Source organism: Pinus tabuliformis, chromosome 2_1 (genome assembly GCF_031772625.1).
Source record: "Pinus tabuliformis cultivar Carrire ecotype Pingquan chromosome 2_1, CPIR1, whole genome shotgun sequence".
NCBI lineage: Eukaryota > Viridiplantae > Streptophyta > Pinopsida > Pinales > Pinaceae > Pinus > Pinus tabuliformis.
The window spans coordinates 580,365,365-580,371,819 of NC_142299.1; the positions used below are offsets into that span (position 1 = coordinate 580,365,365).

General features: G+C 37.1%; 1 pseudogene across 1 annotated transcript; it reads left to right on the top strand.

Annotated features, from left to right (window-relative positions):
- The first annotated feature begins 2,886 nt into the window (after positions 1–2,886).
- LOC149201785 (putative glutathione S-transferase parC) lies at positions 2,887–3,677 on the top strand (annotated as a pseudogene). The gene is made up of 2 exons (XR_016253683.1): positions 2,887–3,204; positions 3,300–3,677. The product of XR_016253683.1 is annotated as a putative glutathione S-transferase parC (transcript).
- The last annotated feature ends 2,778 nt before the right edge of the window (positions 3,678–6,455 follow it).

Here is a 6,455-nt window from a genome sequence, read left to right on the forward strand (position 1 = left end):
CAGTGCATGGTAATTTAATCCATAAATTTATATTAATTAAAATTAAAAAACCATAATTGTATTTTAATATAACTTCAGTGGATTAGAAATTTGATCAACATTGTAGGATATATAAACCGAGCAAAGGACCATTCTATAAGTTAAAGGACCATTTCAAACCAAAAATACATTAACCGAGAATATTAGAAATAATTCTGCAACTAAACTCTCTAATTTTTCAGAAGTAAACAATCATTCATTGAAAAACTGACCAACAAAACTGCACAGGCGAGTTTCTCGGAGATACATAAAGTAATTGTTGTTGCACCAATCCGAGACTGCACATCCGAGTCTCTCGGGTCTATTTAAAATAGAATTTAAAAAGTTCCATAATTATTTTGAAAGGTTCCATAATCATAAGTCCACTAACGCGTGTTTCTTGGATATATAAAAAATATCTTTTTAAAGAGCTCCTTAGAAACTACTCTTTCTATGAGAATCTGTGTGTATATATATGTGTGGACAACAAGAGATGGCAGAGAGGAGGAGAAATGGGATTGGAAGCAGTGATCAAATTTGAAGGGCAGGTTTTAATTTCATTTAGAAGGGCACACATCTAGGTCGCACTTCTATAATGAAAAGCATAAAAAAAAAAAAACAATTCAATTGACAATAGTAAATTATTTTCAAATTTCCTTTTACTTTTTCACAAACAAAAAGATACCACTACGTCAAAGGCTACATTAGTAAATGAATTACTCTTACACATGTGATTGAGAAATGTAACCACATAAGATCATATTGCGCAGGCCTTGAACTCAGCCACAATTGAACCAACCATAGCGACAAAATCATAGTTGGGAAACTGCATATGAGTACAAAAAAATAAACATATAGGCATAATTATATCTTAATGAAATTGAAATAAAAATAAAAATACGAAGAAACAAAAATACTTATATTAAAAGTATATGGAAGGTCTCATTTATAAAATTAAAAATAAATTCTAGCTTATAGAGGAAGTATCAGTGTAATTCTAGCTTATAAACTTCAAATTTGACCAACTCACTATTCTATTGTCTATTAAAACTCTTTTGGAACGCTGAGACTTCCAATATTTTCACATCTCAAATTATTGGAACTACAGTTCCTATACTTGGCTGCAAAATTGATACTCCTCATTAGTCTCCCTTCTACATGCAGCAAAAGGAGACCTGTCTACGTAGCAAGAAGAGGATCATTATACATTGGGAAGAGGAGGCCTTAACCAGCCCTAGACACAGTGAAAGAGGAGTCTATATACGCTGCCCTAGCCGCAGTCCTCAAGGTTGATGTAATCCGCAATTAAGGGTGACACTTACACGCTATCAAAGGAGCCCTAACGAAGCCTACTAATCTATTGTTTGATGATGCCCTAATCCTTAGTTATGATGAAGCCCTATTCGCAACGAAGGAGAGTTGATCAGTAGTGAACCCATACACTGTAATAAGGACCCTAAATATGCAGTTTAGAAGGGCTTCTATTTGTTGTCATCTAGCCGCAGCAAAGTAGCCATCATACAGAATGAAACTGGAATAAGTTAAGGGACGGTTTGAGCCTCCCTCTTGCAACTGTGTGAGGATGGTTCCTTCTTGTAAGGACGCCGAATTAAAAGAAGCAGTGGATCAACCTATTGGGATATCATTGGAAGATCAAGAGTAATGTTTATGCTGCTATAGGAAAACTATGTTTTAGGCTATAGGCCATAACACCACACTCAAATATATCTTATCGGTATTTGAGGGTTCAGGTCATTAGCTTAATCTAACAAGGTATTGTGTATAATGTTGTTGAGATCTAAGGCTAATTTTGATGACTATATGATGTTGCCTAGAGAAAATGGACTAATTGCTAGATGCGGGGTAATAAAAACCACTGGTATTTCACATCTCATGTTTGTGGATGACTTGTTGTTTTCTAGAAAAATAAGTTAAGAAAACTACAAGCATTCTGCAACATACTTTCCAGATTTGGGGTGGCATCTAGAATTATTATGAACAAAGATAAATTTATTCTCTGATTACTAGTATCTTGCCTCCAAGTTACTAACACATTTACTAACACCGATACAAGTAACTCATTAAGAAATTGGGAATATGAAAACATACCAGGAATTGGGAATCCGCAAACAAATAAAATCCAGTACGTTAGGAAGCCTATGGAATGCGCTCATCTCCAAGCATAAATTGTGCTTAAAGCTTGCTTGATAGGTGTTTGCTGAATCATGAATCTATGCTCCTCTCCAGCTTAAATCGTTGTCAAACCTTGCTTTAGGCAGCCTTCAAGCACAACCCAATAAAATTACAGACCCAATACATGACCCATATTGACATCTAGTGGCTCTCAATTGAAACTACCAAATGAAATGGTATCAAAGGGTAATTGTGAAATAATAATTAATAAGAACTTGGATCATATGCACAATTAGAAAAAACAACTCAAAAAGAAACTATTGTTTTTTAAATGAGAGCAACTTAGAAACTGCCAAATGTAATGGTATGAAAAGGTAATTTTGACATAATAAGTAATAATAACTTGCATCATATGCACAATTAGAAAAAACAACCCAAAAAGAAATTGTTGTTTTTGAAATGGGAGTTTCTCAAATGGAATTTAAGTTTTAACATGAAAGGAAATTCACAAATTCAACATTCTTAAAATTTTAATTTCAGAAAAAATGAAATTTAAAAAAATGTTGAAAATTTAACAGCCCTTCTTAAAAAATTTTAAGATATTATTCCAATTTTTTTTTTAAATGACAAAAATCATATTTTAAATTTCTTTTGACAGGTAAAAATTTCTCCTTACTTCTCTGACGTGCCAGAGGCCCTTTGAAGGGCTCTGACGTGTTCAATTTTGAATGCTGATCGGAAGTGAAGTTGCTAATGGTATGGCCCAGTCCCTTTGCAATGAGCTGTGTGTTTGCTCTTACGCACAAGGGCCTCAAATTTGAGACCATGGAAGAAAACCTGCATGCCAGAAGCGACCTCCTCTTGCGATCGAATCCTGTGTATAAATAGGTCCCCGTGCTCATACACAATGGAAAACCCGTCTCTCAGTCGCTGGTCATACTCGAGTACATCGAGGAAACCTGGCCGCCCTCCGACACCGCGCCCTCACTTTTGCCAGGCTCCGCTTACGACAGGTCGCTCGCTCGATTCTGGGCAGACTTCGCCAACAAGAAGGTTGCTCTATGACCCCTCTTTTACTTTGTTTTCTCGCCGCTAGCTTTTCTGACGCCTCCCTTGTTTTCTGTTTTCTTGTATCTGTACGTGGGCAGTTGATAGAGACAGGACTGAAGCTCATGAAACGGTTTGGGGAAGAGCATGCAACCGCGCGGAAAGAGGTCGTGGAACATTTTATAACGTTGGAGGAGGGGATGAGAGTTATTGGATCGGTGGGGCCCTTTTTCTCGGGCAAGAAGATGAGCCTGGCGGATGTGGCTCTTGCGCCCCTGGTTCCATGGCTTACCTCGTTTGAAGTCCTGGGGGAGCTGAAATTCCCTGGACCGGAGCAGTGCAGCCGTATGCACGAATGGCTGAAGGCCATGCGGGAGGATCCCAATGTAGTAGCCTGCCTTCCTAGTGTAGACCGCCTGCTCGAATACACTACGAACTTCCAGCGATTTATTGAAGAGCATTATTTGGGTGGACTTTAAGCACGAATACTATCTGTTATTCCTGTTTCAGCTCTAATTCCCTGCACTTTGTATTGAAGTTGTGATAATAATAAATGAGTGTGTGAATTTTCATAACTTGGATCAGATTTACAATCTCATTATAGCTACGGTTAAGAATATAAAACTGATATATGGAGTTCTTTTGGAATATTTTGAAAAATTAAAGTGATTGAAATAAATTTTAATGTTCCTCTATATCAAAAACATTGTAAATTCTCTTGGGTTTAAAAACACCAAATTATAAACTTAATAATATCTTGAGAAAAATAATACATTCAAATATGAGTGCTTATAGGCATACTGTGTGTATAACGTTAACCAAAGACCCTGAGATGCTTTATCGAAGGAATGTGCCCATACCACATTTCATAAGGAGTCTTGTTTCTGATAGCATTAGATGGACATGTATTCTTTATATATACAGCACATAGAATTGTATCAGCCCAAAACATCATTTTTACATTTTTGAAGAACAGCATGGAGCGTACCATATTTAAGATTGTCCTATTCATTCTTTCAGCTACTCCGTTCTGTTGGGGATTATAAGGCACAGTTGTTTGATGTTTGATCCCATGTTGGCGAATATAGTTTTCAAATTCATTTGAAGTGTATTCCTTTCCATTATCAGTGCAAATGGAGCCAATATGAGATTGTGCATCATTTTCAATCCATGCATGAAAGTTCTTGAATGTTTGAAAAGCATCATATTTGTTCTTCAATAAATAAACCCAACACATTCTGGTGTAGTCATCAATAAATGTCATCATATATTTATTTCCATCTTCACAAGAGACAGGCATTGGATCACATAAATTTGAATGAATGAGTTCAATTTTTCTATGTGCTTTGGAGTGTGAATCATGAAAGGATTGTTTGCTATGCTTTCCTAGAATGCAAGCATCACATTGCTTAAGCTTCCTAGGAATTGTAGGCAAACCAGTAAAACCATTTTTCTTCAACAAGCGGAAGTTGTCATAGTTCAAATGTATAAATCTAGCATGCCATAATAGACTTGATGGAAGTGTACCTTCTTCATAATGAGAATTATATGAGAAATTTTGTGTACGAGCAGAGGTACCCTGCAGCTTGAGAAGCCTTTCTTCTTCTATCCCTGTCATGACAAGTGAGTGGTCAGATGCTTTTCTCACCTCAAGCTTACCATCAAACATATGAATGGAGTGACCTTGCTGGCGGATGTCTACCAATGACAGCGAGTTTTTCCTCAGCTGTGGGAGATATAAAACATGATGCAGAAGAAAGTCTGGAAGACCAGGAAATTTAAGCTTGATTGTGCCAAGCCATGATGGCTTGAGTTTGATTGGTCTGCAAAGTATACTACTCCATCAACATTGTCAGTAAATTCTTAAAAAAATCTTTTCTATGAGTCATGTGGCAAGTTGCTCCTGAATCAGGCAACCAATCATTTTTCGAAGAAGCAAGTGAAGTATTAAATAAGTCTTCATTTAATCCAATATTACATTGTGCCACAACATAATGAACGGATTCAGGTGCTTTACCTTTGTTTGTGTCATTAGTTTTACCTTTGGGTTGGCTTCTTTGCTACTCAATTTTGTCCCAAGGTAACTTGCATGTGGAGGCATCATGTGATCCATTTCTTTTGCAGCGTATGCAGTGCAAATCTGACTTTTCTCCTTGAGAGTGTCTGCCCCCCCTACCTCTAAAATATTTTCCTCTTCCTCTTTGACCACCTCTTCCTCTTGAAGAATCTTGGGCAAGATTCTTTTCTTTATGAGCAAGGCACACATCCTCTTCAGAAGATTCAGGAGTTGTCCTCTTTCCAAAAGCTTTCTCTCCTTTAGCAAATTTTTTCACAAGAGAGTCAAAGGTAATATCTTTGAAATTTCCATTTCCTTGCAATGACTCAAGATAATTGGAGTAAGTAGGATAAAGTGCCTTGAGAAAAGGGATCAGAGGAATATCCAATTCAAAAATAGTGACTTTGATATCATGCATTATAGATTTTACTTCAGATGCAAGAGCAAGAGGATCATTATTTTATAATTCAAGGGTGAGGAGTTTAATCATGAGTTGAACAACTTCAAGTGTAGAGTGTGAGTCATAGAGTTCCTTCAGCTTTTGTAAGGCTTCGAATGAATTTGAAAATGGTGAAATGTGTCAACTCGCCTCTTCACTTACTGATGCTGCAATCAATGCATAGGCTTTGCTGTTCTTATTTTCCCAAATGGCGGGCTCCTTTTCTGAGGTAGGCTGGACTGGCTTTTTGTCTCCTTATCCACCACACACTCCTTTCCATAGCTCATTAAAAATCAGAGTGTGTTGTATTTTCCGCAACCATTTAGGATAATTCTCCTTTCCATTGAGAACTACTCCCACAATAGATATAATTGAATGCATTGTAAAATTTGTGTATAGTCGAGAAAAAAATTGTTGTTGCAAAATTTAACTCGTAAAATGATTGTTATACCAACAACGTTCAACTTAACAACATTCAACGTTCACCTGAATATCAGAGTCTGACTGTAGTTGTAGTTCTTTTCTTGCTTTGTATGGTACAGATGAACGACGGAGATGAGCAGAGAAGATGAACGAAGGAGGGCCATTGATGGTAACCGATCAACGATTATTGCAAGCAAAACAAGTTAGGGTGATAACCATGGCTAAAGGTGGATTTCGGGTTACAAGCGGGATTTCGAGCGGATAAAAATGGTAAGTGGTATTGAGAGGGGAGCACCCAATTCCACTAAGCAGTTGACACGTAGCGACTAGGGGAGAGAG